Source organism: Cygnus olor, chromosome Z, assembly GCF_009769625.2.
Source record: "Cygnus olor isolate bCygOlo1 chromosome Z, bCygOlo1.pri.v2, whole genome shotgun sequence".
Lineage (NCBI taxonomy): Eukaryota > Metazoa > Chordata > Aves > Anseriformes > Anatidae > Cygnus > Cygnus olor.
The window spans coordinates 13,770,165-13,786,922 of NC_049198.1; the positions used below are offsets into that span (position 1 = coordinate 13,770,165).

At 38.8% G+C, this 16,758-nt stretch overlaps 1 long non-coding RNA gene across 6 annotated transcripts in view; it reads right to left on the reverse strand.

The window, feature by feature from the left end:
• LOC121062210 overlaps positions 1-16,758 on the reverse strand; it is a 33,967-nt gene that overhangs the window by 5,594 nt on the left and 11,615 nt on the right. The gene's annotated exons all lie outside the window — the stretch shown is intronic.

Consider the following 16,758-nt stretch of genomic DNA (forward strand, 5'->3'; position numbering starts at 1 on the left):
CCTTCCCAGATGCAGAATCCAGCACTGGCTCTTGTTAAACTTCATATTGGTGGTGGTTACCCAGCTCTGATTTGTCAAGATCTCTCTGCAAGGCCTCTCTACCCACAAGGGACTCAACAGCTCCTCCTAATTTAATGTCATCCACAAACTTACTTAGTATGCATTCAAGTATGCATACAGATCTTTTATGAAAACATTGAAGAGAACTGACCCTAAAATGGAGCCCTGTGAAACCCCACTAGTGACTGGCCACCAGCCTGATGCAACCCCATTTACCAGAATCCTTTAAGCCTGACCCATCAGCCAATTGTTTACCTATCTCATTATGTATTTATTTAGCTGTATGCTGGACATTTTGTCCGGAAGGATACTGTGAAAAACAACATCAAAAGCTTTGCTGAAATCCAAAAAGACTATCAAGTAGTTTCCCTTGGTCAACTAGATGGGTGACCTTGTCATAAAAAGAAATTAAGTTAATTAAACAGAACTTCCTTTTCGTGAACCCATGCTGGCTATTACTAATGAATGAGTTGTCTTTCAGGTGTTCTTCAGTAACTCCCAGAATAATCTTTTCCATACTTTTACTGTGAGAATGGCAAGCCTGTAATTACCAGTGTCTTCTTATTTGCCCTTCTTGAAAAGTGGGACAGTTTGCCAACTTCCAGCCAACTGGGACCACTTCAGATCCCTAAGACCATTGAAAAATAATTGAGAGAGGTCTCACAAGGACATATGCCAGGTCTTTGAGTACCCTGGGATGAATCTCATTGGGCCCCATAGAATCTAACATCCAGCTGGAGCAGCAAATTCTGCCCAAAGTTTGGAGTTGGTTGGGAGTTTATCATTCCTGCAGCTTATGGATGGTTCTGAATTTCTCCTAGAAGAACCTACACGTCTGAGCTTTTCAAGGAAGGGAAAGGGTATTGAAAAGCTCAAGATATCTTACAGGCAAAGCTCCTGTTAGCTCTACTGTGTGACAGCAGTAACAATCTTGCTTGGGAACAGTATATGCTAAAGGAATTGAAGCAATTTCTAAACAGTGTTTCATTCTCTGAAACTTCTGAAGCTTTCTGTAGCTGTTTAAGGACAAAACAGGCTTTTGCTCTGAGATACTAGTATTGTAAGCATGCTCTGACTCTCTGGGCTATAGTCAGAACTGCTAAATGAGGTGGGGACAAGGCAATGCTGATGAAGGTCATTCCACTCAGGAAAAAAAGCAGAAGACAGAAATAAATTAGGAATCAAGTAGAGATGAGAATTAGCACTGTAAACTGTTGGAATCTAATGCACATTCTTACTTTTGAAGTAAAAGTTGAATTTTTTCAAGGTTTACTTCTATTTTTACCATGTAGCTCCCCACCATCTTACTCCTCAGGGTCCATTGGAAAAGAATTTGATGAGTGTCTGAAAATCAACCCCTTGGTCTTTACCTACTGTTTAAATATATGTGTATACATATGGCTTTCAGAAAACTTCAGGACAAAGAACTGAAACTTGTATTAACAGCTGATGGAGGGGTTTGATGTGCATTGCAGGAGTCATGAGATACAACCCTTCTGCAAGTGTTTCTCAGAAACCTTGAAGCACTCCTAGGAGTTTTCTGGAATGCAGAGAAGCCTGTAAGGATAAAAGATCTATGCAGATGCCTACATGCAATGGGAGGACATGACTCTGATTATACGTTATTTCCTGAATTTGTATGTAGGTATTCCTAGTATTAGCTGGTCTGTGGTTTCCCATCCTGCTCCAGAATAGAAAGTGGAACCTGATGGAAGACAAAACAGTCTCTGTTCTGTGTCAGCCTCCCCAAACAGAGGCATCAAGAGCTTCAAGCTTTTCTAAAAACAATAAAGTACTTTAAACAAAGCCCTCTTCCACTAGAGGGTAAACAGAAAGGGGCTTTGATTTCTGGCTGCAACAGATTTCCTGGGGTGAGTCAGTTAATGCCAGTGCCAGAGCAGTAAGAAAGAGAAAAAGGAGAGGGTACCTGCACTTATCAGCTGTAATTTAATATGCTGCAACAATACTTGGAAAGGCTCTGACAATCTACAGCCAAAAGATGCTTCAAGAGATGAGTATCATTATTTGATGTTTCTGCCAACTTTATTCACTTTGCAAGGGCAATATGTAGGGGCTTGCATTAGTTGTGTTCTTACATGGGATCAGGGCTGTCATACTGGGAAAGAGTGCTCAGAAGTACTTAAGATTTGTCTAATTATACTTCAGATATTTGAGAGATGGAAGTGGTAGTTATCCCCAGAACTTCGCTTTATAGAACTATCATTTGGCAAATTAAAGTCACCTTCTAGTATCAAACACATACACTGAGATTAAGGTACTGCTATATCATTTCACTGTGTTAACAGTAGCATTACTGCCAGTCATGGCAGTGAAAAACAGACTCTTAAAAGTCTCCTAAGGCTGTGCAATTTCTTCCATAATTGTGTTGGTTAGCAATAACTTATCAGGCCTAGAAAATGAAGACCCAGAACTGGTGTTCATTCCTACAGCTAAAAACTCATGAGCAGAGCTCTTAGGAGTTTTGGAAGGTAAGATCTCCTCCACTATCAGTGGAGACTATCAGTGCTCAATCAACTCTAAACACTCAGACTGCAGTCGTGACCTTGAATATATGGTTTCCTTCCCAGCAGAGTATCACAGGTAAGGACTCCATCCCTAGAAACATCATGCGTGAAGACAGAAAACAGTTCAAAGACACCAGGCCCAAAGAAAAGACTCAGTTCAGCCCTGGAACAAAATGAAATATAGCCCTCAAGGTTTGCTTTAGCAAAGTGTCTGGACATGCCTACTCAACACAGCTTCAGTGATTGATATACCCAACCTGATACAACATTCTTCACAGTGCAGGGAAAATCACATTTCAGAAGTAATTGACACAGATATTTCTTCAATGTGCTCCAAAGAACTGCACTAAAAGGATATAGGAATCCCATGCATGCACTGAGAAGCAGCCTAATCCATAAAATGTCCTACTGAAGCCAAAGGGATAACATTTATGGTACTGTGTCATCCTCATTGACGGCAATAATTCGCCTTATTTATATGGGAGGGCTTCTGTATTTAAGACAAGCATCAATGGATATGGATTGTATAAACTTGGAGACAACAGAAGTGCAAGTCTCTTCAGAGCTCCAAATGAGTCTCAGAAATTTCAAGAAAATATTTGATCTTAAAATTCTTGTTTGGAATGCACTGTCTTATCTGAATCATCCCCTTCATGGCTACCCTAGAAGCATCTGAGGGGTTTCAGCAGGACCTCCAAATGTGGGCCCTGCTGAAAATTTTTTATGTGGTCTGTTTGGGGAAATCTAGTTAAGCTCTTCCATGTTTACGAGATTTATTTTTTTTTCAGACTAGTGCTCAGTGCTTATCCTGAAATGCTCATCAATCCTGAAATAGAACAATACTGTAATTTTACACTGAAAGCTTAAATTGGAATATTATCCCCTTGTGAAGTCCTTCTCTAAAGCATGAACCACTGACAGTGCCCAAAAGACTTTATCACATCTGCTCTCATTCATAACTTTGGGGCTGATGAAGCTACCGCATTCACCAAGTAGGACAGCCACAGCCTCTGAGGAAAGACCAAAATGATCATTTTCTTCAACAGTAAATAAATTTGACATAATTAAAGATAATTCTTTTCTCTGTGGACAAGAAATCTCTTTCTTTTGTATGCCAGAGACAAACAATGAGGCATCTTACCGCCTGCACAAAGTAAAACTCCACTTGCTATCACTTGCAGCTTAGTTGTGGTATCAGAACAGAGCTATTTTATCTTCTAGATCACATTTTTATGTATCTCTTTGTATATATTATGTCCAACTCAATAGTCTTCTATTCAAAATACAATTTCTTCAGTATCAGTAGCAGAGAGTATCAGTAGCATTGCTCCACTGCACACAGGCTTGATCTTCTGAAGATCTGAAGTGTGGCATGTTTATTAGCGTCTAGCTAAGGCCATATGTAAGTGATGTGTGTCCTATTTACTGACTAGCTAATAGCTCAGAAGCAATGTGAGGGATCCCATCGCCTTGAGACAGAAAATCACTGACTGCTCTGGACGATGCCAGGTTTCAAACAGAATTGTGTGATATCCTAGGATGGGTTCTGGTGCCTCCTGAAGTCTGGAACCTATGGCAAATATGCTTTGTGGAACTGGAAAATTGTGGGAATGCTGTCAGTTGCCATTGTTCTTTGCTTTCTGAACTGCAGTGGAAGATTTTGATTTGAAACTTTCTAACAGCTACAAGTTTCTGCCATGCTCTGTTAACACCAATCATAAAGCGTATCCCATGGATCCATTCAGAAGCTAATTCCTAGACTGCAATTGCAAGAACCTTGCTTTACAAACCCCTGATCTCCGGGCACTGGAGAACCCCCAGTTCTATCCCAGACATTTGCCTGGTGCAAGTCCTGAAGAAGCTATAGAACCCACATACAGTCTTGCTCAAAAGAGCTTCTTTGCTCTTCGCTCCCTTCCCAGGCAATCCACTGGAGTTTTCGTCATCTTCCCCTAGGTCATCACTTCCTAACTACCTGTGGAGTCATCAGCCCCTGTATGAGTCAGATTTTAGCTTTGTTTAGATCCAGACGGTATGCCGGCCATCCCATCCCATCCTATAGATTTATTCCAACAGTTTCCTCTTTTCTCTGATGTGATAGGTTTTTCTTCCTTTAAACAGTTTCTTCCTTATTCATCATCCCCTTTTCAGTATCTAAGGGCTGATTCTCACTGACCAGTTTGAAATACCAGTCTCCATACCTCTTGCTCAAATTTCAGACACATACTCTGAGCTTACATATACAATCACGCAAGTCTGTTCCTTTAACATCCTTACAAATCCTTTTTACAAGGCCATCCACTGCTGATGTGCTATGATAACTGCTCACCAATATGCAAAAACTTTACAAGGGATAAGAAATCACCCTTAAGTACTGTGTTAGCTTTCTTTAGAGGAAAAAAAAAAAAGTATTTAATTGTCAACAATGCATAACTAACACAGCTATAGAAAGCACTGAATTCTGTTCTGCCTCATATATCATCAATAAAGCTATCATCTAAAGCTTTCCTTTTTGACGTTTGTCACTGGAGATCATGACTGGCCTAGAAGGAACTTAGCTTGGCTTTTAGAAATACTGGTATATTTGAAGTCATGAAGAAGGGCAGATGGAATGAAAATAAAATCCCACAGAGCTCTTTTTAGAAAGATTTTTCTAATGACAGCTGGACTTTAACCAAGCCATTGTCCCTGTTTCTAAATGTTGACAGCAGCGACACTTAGCAAGTACGCGTATCTGCTCAGATGAGGAGCTGAGGAAAAAATGTATCAAAAAAAAAAAAAATCAGTAAGCTATTTGACAGCAAATGAAAAACATATTGGAAAAAAAGATAGACCTGTATTAAAAATGAAAAAATGCTTGGAAAGGAAGATGTGCTTAGAGATTATGAGAACGCAAGAGTCTATGTTATAAAGATTTTGTTATAAAGGAATGTTACAAAGGAAGATGAGATTTGTTTAAAATCTCCCTTTCCAATATTTACTTATGCACACTAGGCTATTCCCAGTGAGACACCTTGCCTGCCACCTTCAGGTGCAAGGAACAAGGCTTGGGTTTTGGGTCAGGTAACTTCCAAATTATTATTTTTTTCTTGTGGAATTACAAGTATTCTTAATCTCTTCAAACTTCAATGGCTCCTTCTTTGGAGCTATTTTTTCTCCTCTCCCCTATCACTTAGTGCCCTGCTGCTTTCAGTCATTGTGATATATTCTTTCAGGCCACCTCTCCTCTCTAAGCTTTCCTATTAGAATGCAAAGCATATTCTGACTTTCTGTGAGCTGCAATTTGAATTGAGACACAACTGAGACACAACTTGGCTGTTCTTCTCATTTTCTCATATTTCTCTACCTTCAGCCCAGACTTTCTCCAAAGACTCTCTTATACAGAAACAGAAGAGCTGGAACTAGGAACTATTCTGCTGTCCCTGGTTTCCAATATTTGTCCTTTGCTTGAACCTTATGTGTTACTCTTCAAGAGAGTGGTGGTTCCTTGAAATCAGTCCAAACTATGAAAGATGCAAGGATGCTATCAGAGTGACTGTGAAAATCTTCCTTGTCAAGATCTTTGTGTAAATTGTATTTTCATTAAATCACTCACCTATTCTTTTGAAAGATACAAAATATCTTTCAAAAAAAGTAAGAAGCTAAAGAATCTCATTTATTTCAATCATGTTTTTCCTGATTATCTCTTTGGACAGCAGGGATGATTTTGCTGTTCCATGGAATGTTTAAAGCCATTGAAAGGTGTTCCCACATTTTTTTTTTCCAATTACACTGATGAGTAAGGAAGGCTGCTTCTTTCACCTAACAACACTACACTGAACTATGACACAGTCTGAACAAATTCACCCAGTTGCAGTTAGCAGTTAACTGAATGGTGCTCATTATATCAAGAGTCAATTGGCAAGACTACAGCAAAGTAGTTCCATTAACAAGTTTATCCTTTCGATACAGTTAAGCTGCTGGAATGTGCATTTGTGCTATGTTGCCAAAACAAATTACACTCAGGCATAAAAGTTGCTATTATTTTTTTCTTGTACTGCAACAGATTTCAAACACTTCAGGGCATAATGATCAAGGTACTTTTTCAGATAAACTGTCTCACTGAAAAAGGAGAAAGAACTTGATCGTTGGTCAGAAAAAAGGCCCACAAAAACTGGAAAGTGTGACGAGTTCCCTCTAGATCAATTAGCTAGCTTTCTTAGTAACCCATGCTAAATCATTTGCTGCTCTCTTGTCCAGTGAATTTGACTGGAAAAAGAAATTGCTGAAGTTTGACATTTAGAGCATTTCTAAATCCTGGCTGTTCCAGTGTAGCAGGGTTTCTTTGGTATAAATAGAAAATTAATTTGTAAATAGCTGTGGAGAATCAGAAACTAAGGCTATTTATCAAGGCAAAATAAACATTTGTCATGCTGAGAAGAACGTAACTGTGTCTTCACGTTCATAACACAGACAGCCAGTGAAAGTATGCTGGAAAAGTGGAGCTTACATCTGGAAGCCCAGTACTAGGCATTGCTGGAAAACCTGAACTCTGTGTTTGTCAGAACCTTCAGGTCCCTTAAACCTAAGTACTTTACAGAGATTTTGTGGGTAAGGACTAAGTTACAAAAAACTTCATATCGACAACAATTAAAAACAAGATGCAAAGCAGCTTGCTCACAGTCATGTAAGAAAGGCAGCCCATATCTCCTAATTAAAGTTGAAGCAAATACAAAAATGTTCAAGGCTTAAATACAACCTGATTTTCTCCCTCTACTCATAAGAAAGTGCAGACAGTTGGGAGGAAGTCAAAAAATCTGCAAAAGGATAATTAAAATTAGACTTTACCTGCCTGTTCAGTAATCAGAAAGGTATTGTGTATAGCTGTCAGCACACAAGAAGTATTAATAGACAAATTAAAGGAATATATAGAATAGTTTTATGAACAAAGACCACAACACCACTTTGGATAGATTTGTGCTGCATACTTGGGTGTATTTCTTTCATGTTGATATAGGCAAGAAAATTAAGACTTAGAAGAAAAGGAAGTTTTTGCAATGCTGACTAACAAAGAAAGGTTATATCTATATGGTCAAAAATAAAATCTGAAGAAAGTGCTTTTAGAATGAAAATATAAAATAAATCTGTGTTTCTAGGGAAAAATGGAAAATAAACACAACAGATATATGTGCATTATTTTTATAATGAGATGAGGAAGCTACATGGGTTTACTTAACATGTAGGTCTTACTGCAAAGGCATAGTATCTAGCTAATACTGTAAAATTAGAAAAAAAATCAAATTCATTTCTTACAGGAAATATTTTGAAAAAAAATGTTGGCAACATAATTTAAAAATTGGTCTAGATGATCTTTTGCCTTTTGCAATGAATGAAAATATTTCCTATATGTGTTTTCTTTTTTTTTTTTTTTTCATTTTTTTTTCTTTTTTTCAAGAAAAACAATAGGAAAAGAAAATCAAATTCTTTTGTCACCATTTTTCCTGTATGAGTCCCATACAGTATTCCTGAGTCTCCTAGCTGACTGCCTACATGCTGCCCTTCAGAAGTGACCACTTATGACTGGCTTACAAATACTGGTGTGAAAAAAATACATTCACTAAAGACATTCACTCACTCTTGAAATGCCCTAGGCACAAAAGATTTTGTCTTTTTTTTTTTTTTTTTTCTTTTTTTTTTCTTTGCTCTACTCTTTTAGTAGGTTTTAAGACGTTCATAGCATCAGAAATATTTTCTACTGTATTTGGGAAGAGTGGCAAGCCAGAGGATTTTGGCTAATTAAACAACAGCAGATCACCAGGATGCCAATTATGTTTTATCATGAGATCTGCTATTTTAAAGACAGACTGTGATTACAAGGGACACTTCAAAAGGCAGACTGCATCTCTCAAACAATGGCACTGACTCATGCTGAAAAAAAATCTGCATTCTTAGCTCAGCCCCAGAAGAGACACCAATGGTGTGATCTCACAATTGTTGATGGTGAAAAATTCTGCATCATAATGCAGAGCATGCTTAGAAGTAAAAGCAACCTGAATAATTGTCCTGCTGCTGTCAGAACAGGGCTGTGAGAACACTTTGTCCCACTGCAACCTCATATCTGACATACAATTCCCAGACACTATATACGCTTTTCCTCCACATGCTTCTAAAAAACAGCTCTAGGTATTACAGCACATTGAAGAAGAACAATCGTTACAAAAATCAGCATTTGCAAACCCATTTTCCAAGCATAAATGTTGGACAAATTAAGCACAGGACAAAATCAGTTCTGTGCCACATGCAGCTCTCAGAACTTGGGCAGTTTAGGAACGGCACTACCTGTTCCCTGTTCAACCCTACCCATCTCCTGAGCTGGTAAGGTCAGGGTAGGTACAAAGAGGCTACAAACATTTCATCTTGTGCTGAGCACAGATGACAGGAGATATGCCTTTCATGTCTGCACATTGGACTTCTACCCCTGGCTTCCCTGTCTGACTGTGACTGAAACCTTATATAGAAAAATAGTGGAGGCTTTTGCTTAGTACTGGAGAGTTCTGTGCTGCTCTATGTATGAAACTGTATGGAAATTAAACAGCAAGTTCAGATGTACAAATGCACTTTCTCATAAAATTGAAATTCTAAATGTGGGTGGATGCTGAACTAGGTAGCCAAAGACTTGCTGTGGAACAGCAAAGTATGGTAGTTACTATTCCTGACTCTTGCGTGTCTGCACCAAGCTGCATTTTCCTTAGCTAAAATGATAGAAAGGCTGTGCTATCCATACTGGGCTGAAGTAAAGACCTGGGCACAATTGCTAGAAGTCTCCAGAACACATCAATCATGCTGAGATTGGACAACTTGTGACAAAGCTGCTGAGTACACGAATGTCACACAAGATAGACAACTTCTGGCAGCACCGCTCTTCTCTCTTAAAGTTTTCAATTTAGGAACAGCCACAGTCATATCCTGTAGCCTCTTCAAGGTCATTTTTATCTCTCCTGCTTACACATGCACACACAGATAAAGACGAGACTTGACATTTGTGCAGGGGAGTTTTACTGCAGATGAAAAATTCAATTATTTCTGGCAGGCTGCACTCTTCCTAACTTCTCAGAAGATTCACAGGTGAACTTCCTTCACCCTATTCCACACTTCTTTCAACCCTATTCCAGCAATTAAACTGGTGCTGTACTTCCCACTTTGTCCAGGGATTATTGAGTATTTGCGCTGCTGATTAGCAGAGACAGAGTTGTGGCTATTCATGCTCATATTAATATCTCACTTGAGAAGCACAAACAAGATGCTGTATGTATAGCTGCTGTGTCGGATCAGTTTGGATTTTCAACTCCTGCAGAAAGTTGATCAGCTCTGGTATCACTTTCCTTCACTATTACCAGGCTGTCTGTGTCAAAGCACACAGCCACTGAAAAACTCTGCTTCTCTTGTCACTGCATCTTTGTACTAAAAGTACAAAAATACAGTATTTCTTTCAATTTACCATCTCTAGTCTCATACAGTACAATCAGCCCACTGTTGGTAAGATTTTGACTATAGGCATTTTTTGCTTGGGCTTGAGTTTATAATTTCAGGGAACCTGGCTTCCCTGTACTTTAATATTCCTTCAGTGAAACCCGAACACTTTTTCCAATGTGTTTCTTTAAAATCCTTCTGGTTCAAGCTGTTGGAAGCACCTGATATGTTTGGTTACCATTGAAAAGGGCAGATATAGAGGATGAGAAAAAGTAACTAAATACTGTCTGTACAAGTGAAAAATCTGTATTTAATAGAGAAACTGAATCTATGTAGCAAGTGATATGAAGAAAGTCCTGAACTAATCACATGCTAAAGCAGGATCTCCAGGTTACTAATAAACAGAACTGGAAATTCTCCTGGATAAGAGAAGTGCAGTCTCCAGGGTTGATTTACATGACTGAAATGAAAAGTCACCTGGTAACTTTGGTAGGGCCAGTGGAATAGTCCTGTACAGAAGAGATTAACTGCTCTGGAATTACTGCAACTTCAAACAGAGGAATATGCATATGAATCAGTTCACTAATATAACCCCGAAGAAAGTACCACTGAAGGTCCATAAGGAGTGCTCATCCTAGAAAATTATAATGAAACATTTTGTAAACATTCAATTTAGTGGGAGACTGTTGCTAGAGATGTATGCTGTGTTAGAAGATTGTTGCTAGATGCCTTCTGCAGATGCAAAGCAAACATTGTTAGAATTTAGGAAGTTTATACCAAACTCCTTTCATCACATTTAAAAAAAAAAAAAAACAATAGAGAGGATTAATCACTGAATTAGAAGCTGAGATTAGAAGTCTTTGCCTGACCTGCTTATGTTCCATTATGACAAGCATTTGTCAGACAAGAAGAGTTCTATACTTGTATACATACATAGACCCACACAAGTACTCATTTACCAGACTTGAAGAAATTATTATTAGGGGAAAAAATATAAAGAATAGTAACACTAATTAGAAAGTTTGTACAATGTATTTATTATTTAGTCATTGACTGGTGGTAGGAATATCTCACACTGAGGGAGTTGTTACACTATTATAGAGCCACTGAAAGCAGCCCAGAATATGAATCCATTCACCTCTTCCAAAGGATATGAATACAAACTGTGACTTTTTAAGATGCCCTGAGTACCCATGGTAGTAATAGCAGCCTAATGGTTTATTCATGCTGGAGTAACCTGAAGGGCATTCGAACGACATGGGAAAAACAACACAGAAAAGATCTTTTAATATTCTTAGATTGCGACTGGTGATTGTGATAGATAAAGACATACTTTAGCCAAAATACAAATCATGCTTCAGTAAAACTTGGATCAGATGAGGTTAAGAGATTTAATAGGTTTTCATCTATTAGGTCATACAGATTTTGAAGTCTGTATATAATCCTGCAGATATACAATTTTCTGGATATGGAATATAATTCTCCTTAGAACTACTTGTTCAAACAAAGAAGCAAACAAACAAAACAGATGTTTTCCTCACTGTTTGCTGGTCACCTTAAAATGTCTTTATTGTCTCCTGTCTCTCTTGCATGGTTTCTTCCTTGCCCAACATTCACACAACTACACTCCATTTATCCATAAACATCTACTGTTCTGTGAGCTACTGGACAGATTTCATAGTAGCTTTCAAGGCATTTTATTACTCCAAGTTACGACAAAGAAATCATGCAGCCGTGGGCAACCACAACAGAATTATCATGATCTTGTGATCCCTTTCTGTTACTCAAAATGAACCAAAGCCAGTGCAACCACAAACTCTTCAAAGTAAATCTAAGCACCCACTTGAAGCTTGAAAGATTAAAAATGTCAGCTACTTGAGAAAGAGATGACTGGTCTTTCATCATTCCTTTTTTTCTTTCACATTGCATGTGTAGGATAGCTGCAAGGTAACATTCATCAAGGCCAAAACAACAACAAAAAATTGATAAGATCAAGTTGACATTCATGTATATTCACGTAGGGTTTATGCACCTTCCAGAAAGCTTTTTGGGTGAATAGAATTGGTGAGAAGGTAGATGAGGTGGCCTTACGGTAAGAATTAGAGGTAACATAGGTTTGCTCAGGAGTATTTCGTTCTCATGAGGACTGATTGCGTGAAGTTCTTATAATTACCATTCTTATACTTACCATTTCTTCTGGGATAATGCCTCAGAAGAACGATTAAGCAAAATAAATGTGTTTTTTTTTTATATGAAAGGTATGACTTGCAATTGTATAAAAGGAAATTTACATGAATTTGAGAGCATTTCTTGATTTCTTCTCTATGCCTGCTAGGCGTAAGAACAACAATATTATACATATCAAATTACAAGCTAGTAACTGGGAGGTCATTCAATGCCTGGGACGGGATATAGAAGTTGATGGTAAAACAGTGGATTGGTAAGGACGTGGAAGGGATTGCCCTTCTGCTGTTCAGAGAATCACATGAAGAAACAGAGTAAAGAGCAGAAAGATGTTGAGTGGAAGTGAAAGAGCATTTTCTCTATGATTATGTCAACATGGAGTTAGACTTTGTACTTCAATGATTTAAATGGGTTCAACAGGTAATTCTGAGTCATAAGCCATAGTAGCACACCTCCAGTAATGATGAGTTCCCTGGTATAATCTTGATGCTACCATATAACATAGGGTATGAAGAATAATTCCTAAAAGGAGATTCCTAAAAGAATGAGCCAATGCTTACTACCCAATCAGCAAAACCAAACTCACTCTGTGACGTTAATTCAGCAGAATAAACCTAGATACACTAATAATTTGTCCAGTTCTTTTAATGGGTATTTGATTCATATCACCATATCACCCATAAATTTTTCCACCTGTAAACCATTTGCTGATAAATTTGATGATGCTCTTAACTTTCTCAGAAATCCGCTATGCTTCCCACACTCTTCTTTTCTAAGATACCTCCACCTAGTCACTCAGATCAATAGCCTAGAAATTATCATTGACTGCACTCTCCAATGTCTTTACTGGCAGGCTAGGTCTAAATTTTAAATATCCTTTGCACATAACTTTCCTACAACTTACACTTTTCTATCCACATAGCTAGCTAAACATCTTCTGAAGGTTCTTATCTCTCATGTCAGTCACTAGCAAATTCCCCTCTCCGGCCTTGCACAGTTTGACATGCTCATATCTATCCAGTGTGCTATTGCCAGCATCTTGTCATTGTCTTTCATTTTGACTGGTTACCCTTCTTCCTGTACCACACCACTGACTTCCCTTCTTTGTGATATCAAGCATCTTCACTTTGAAGGTCTTCCATGGACTATTTCAAAGACAGGCAACCTTGTTGACCCTTAAACCACAGGGCTAGGAGCCACAAGACACTTACCATATCCCTCAGAGAGTTGAGTAGAGAAAGAGCATAGTTCACACAAAGATGACAGTGGCTCCCCAGAAGGCCCACAGTTCTGTCTGTGGTTTGGGGTTAAGCTGGGTCGTAGGATTACCTCACAATGCCAGCTCCAGAAACCCCTGCTGGCTTACTGTCTCCCACAGAGGGATACTCCTTCAGAATACTCAGTAGCTTGCTCCAGCTTAGCCCTGTTGACATGGCATAGACCTATCATGGAAGCCATAGTTGAATGGTTTGAGAACCAGATGTACTCTGTTTGCTTCCACAGAGCACCTTCACATGAAATATCATAAGGGCACTGAAATTTCATTGTTGAGACTTCCATATAATCCTGCTACTGTAATTTATAATAAACATTGTTTCTTTGTGTTTCCCTTTCTGCATATCATCATCATCTGTCTTTTACATTACATTTCCACAGATGTTTGGGGTTTACACTTATTTTGTCCAATGTTTGTGCAGGACCTAGCGCAGAGGAGATTAAGGGTTCAGGAGAGAGATCCCTCAACAATTTAATTACCTATTGCTGGCTTTTTCATCTGAGTGCCTTACTACTCAAACTTTCTGCATATATCTCTTATGATTACACTGTACAAAGTGTGTGGACACTGACTCAGTAAAACTGGTTCAGTGGATCGAAGTAGGAGATATTTGCTGTTCTCAGGCAGCATCACCTTGGTTCACACTTCTATATCCACCTAGTTCCTTTCAGTTGTTTTCCTGCAGGATACTACTGTTATTTACCTTTCTTTCTGGTTTACACCTGCCAAAAAGAGTTTTGCAGTGTATGAAAACACCACATAAAGCTGGCATGGCTCTGGCAATTTCAAGAATAGGTATCCTAACAGAACATTACCAAACTGGACCTAAACAAGCCTCTTTCATAACCCCATGACAGGACAAGCAGCTTAACCTGGAACAATTACAAATATGAGCTGTGAGACTTGAAATGAGCCATGTGCTGTGATTCTTGAAATTTCTGCAGAATTAGCCTGCTAAGCAATTGCACTTCTAGCTCAGAGCAGAGCTTGGCAGCAGAAAGCTAACACCAATGTGTCCGCACACAAAGAAGTAGGCCACTTCAAACTGACATGCATGAAGATATCCTATGGATAACCTATAGGACATCTATCCTCCTGTAGGACTAAATCGTGGTGAATGGTGTAAATCCACCACATAAGGTTTTCATGGCCTCTTGCTCTCTGCAATTTCTCTGTGTTGTCTATAGCTTTTGTTCTTATTCTGTGTCTTAGGGCAGACAGAAGGTATTTTGCTTGCAGACGCTCAGCTCAGCCTTGTGTTTACAGAGCATCAGTAACTTCTGCAAGCCATTTCAGGAGTCAAAATCTTAAAAAAAATAAATAAAAAAATTGAAAGAAGGAAACGGATTTTTCCTACTCTCCATTACTGCCTGGATGCTAATAGCTTTATCCTGCCAGTGGCTGAGAATCTCCTGCTAGGAAGTGAGTTTCCTCATTATTTAAATGTAATTTGAGCGCACTCAGTGCCTTGCTGAGGCACTTGACACCTCACAGGAGCAGATGCTAAATGTTCAGTAGATGAACCATCTGACCGTTACCCTCAACCTTTTTGATAATTAGGGTTATTTAAAATTCCACATACTGCTGCTCAAATATTGATAACTCCTCTCCTGACCTCTTCTAAAGAATATAAATAACTCATTAATCATCACTTAGTTATCTTCTGCAAATAACAATACATGAGACAGAATACATGAGACAGACACTTATCTTGAGCTTTTTATGTAAACACTATTCTCTATCTGAGACATGAACAGTTGGCTACAACCCAATTTGGAAACAAAAAATTATTCCATTTAACACTTACTAAGTATCTTCACAAAACTGTCCACGTAGTTCTCCTCATTTTTTTATTTTTATTTATTTTTTCCCAATCAAAATGGCTATTTTTTCACTACTAGGCTCAGCTTTCTTTTTTTTTTTTTTTTATGGTAAGAGGCAGAAGTATTGAGGGCACTCTAATAGTGCATTTTCAGATTTTTTTCCTTTTCCATGGGAGAAAAAGCTGACATTGAGGCTTTTTTTAAAGTTTTGTAAGTATTTGAAGACAGTGGTTTATTAGTACACAAAACTTCTATAAACACACCCCTGCAGTGCTTAAGAGGGCAGAGAGAATGAAATAAACTCTAATTTTCCCAAATTAGAAGCAGCCAAACTCTGTTTACCCTCAGCTGTACTTCTGCTTGGAAGGCACCACACAAAAAACGAGAGCAGTTTTTTGGGGGGGCAGGAAGCATCTTGAATGCTTTTCTGTGTGGACTTTTACTTAGATGAGTATGAAAATGCATGAATCAGGAAAGCCACAAAAAGCAATGATGTTCTTCCACATTAATCAATGTATCAATATGTCAGTAAACATATGAGGCTGTGGAAATTTACAGGAATTTACAGACCTTAAAGCATCTGAAAAACTTTAGTGTATTAGCGTACTGCGCCACCTAGCATTGGCTGGAGGTTATTTACTCTTAGAATTTGCTGACATTGAACAGCATATCATCCAAGAAGTGCATTCAAATACTGAGTACACGCTGAAATACCTCTCCGAGTGACACAATCTAGCATGAGGGTGATATTTTTCTAGCCTGTGTTTCTTGCGTGAAAAGCACTAGAACTAAATCAGAAAAGGTACCCTTGTAGAGTAAGACCTGATCTGCACTATACATATGTCAGAAGAGAAAAAAAAAATCATACTGCCAAGTGATACAAGTATTCCAACCTTGTGCATGGCACACAGCCACACACCTTACATCAGCAGAAAAGCCACCAGTCGGCAGCACCTACTCTTCTCTGAGAAGCAGTGTGAGAAATGAAGAGAACAGAACTTTTCTCTAGTCTAAATTGTACCTGCATCAGAGTATTGCTGATTTAACACCAGGGCTGGAATAACTGGTGTAGGAATGACCAAAATCCCCCTAAACATGGACACCTGTGAGCATAGCCACAAACAGCTATGCTGACATATTCTCAGGGTTGTTTCTTCCAGAGTCTGCATCCCCACTAGTTAATGATTGTTACCAGCATCAGCAGCTACAGAGACCTCAACTCCCAGTACTCTACAGAGTATCTGATTGCTTTGTGTTCTCAGTCCACTGCTCCATGGTCTGCTTTCAACTGCTCTTATTCCACAAAAGCTAGGCTTTTCCAGCCTTGCCTAGAAGCACTGCTAAACCCAACACGGGGATGGAAGAGTGGACAGTGAGGTGGATTGAGAACTGGCTGGATGGCAGAGCTCAGAGGCTTGTGATCAGTGGCGTTGAGTCTAGT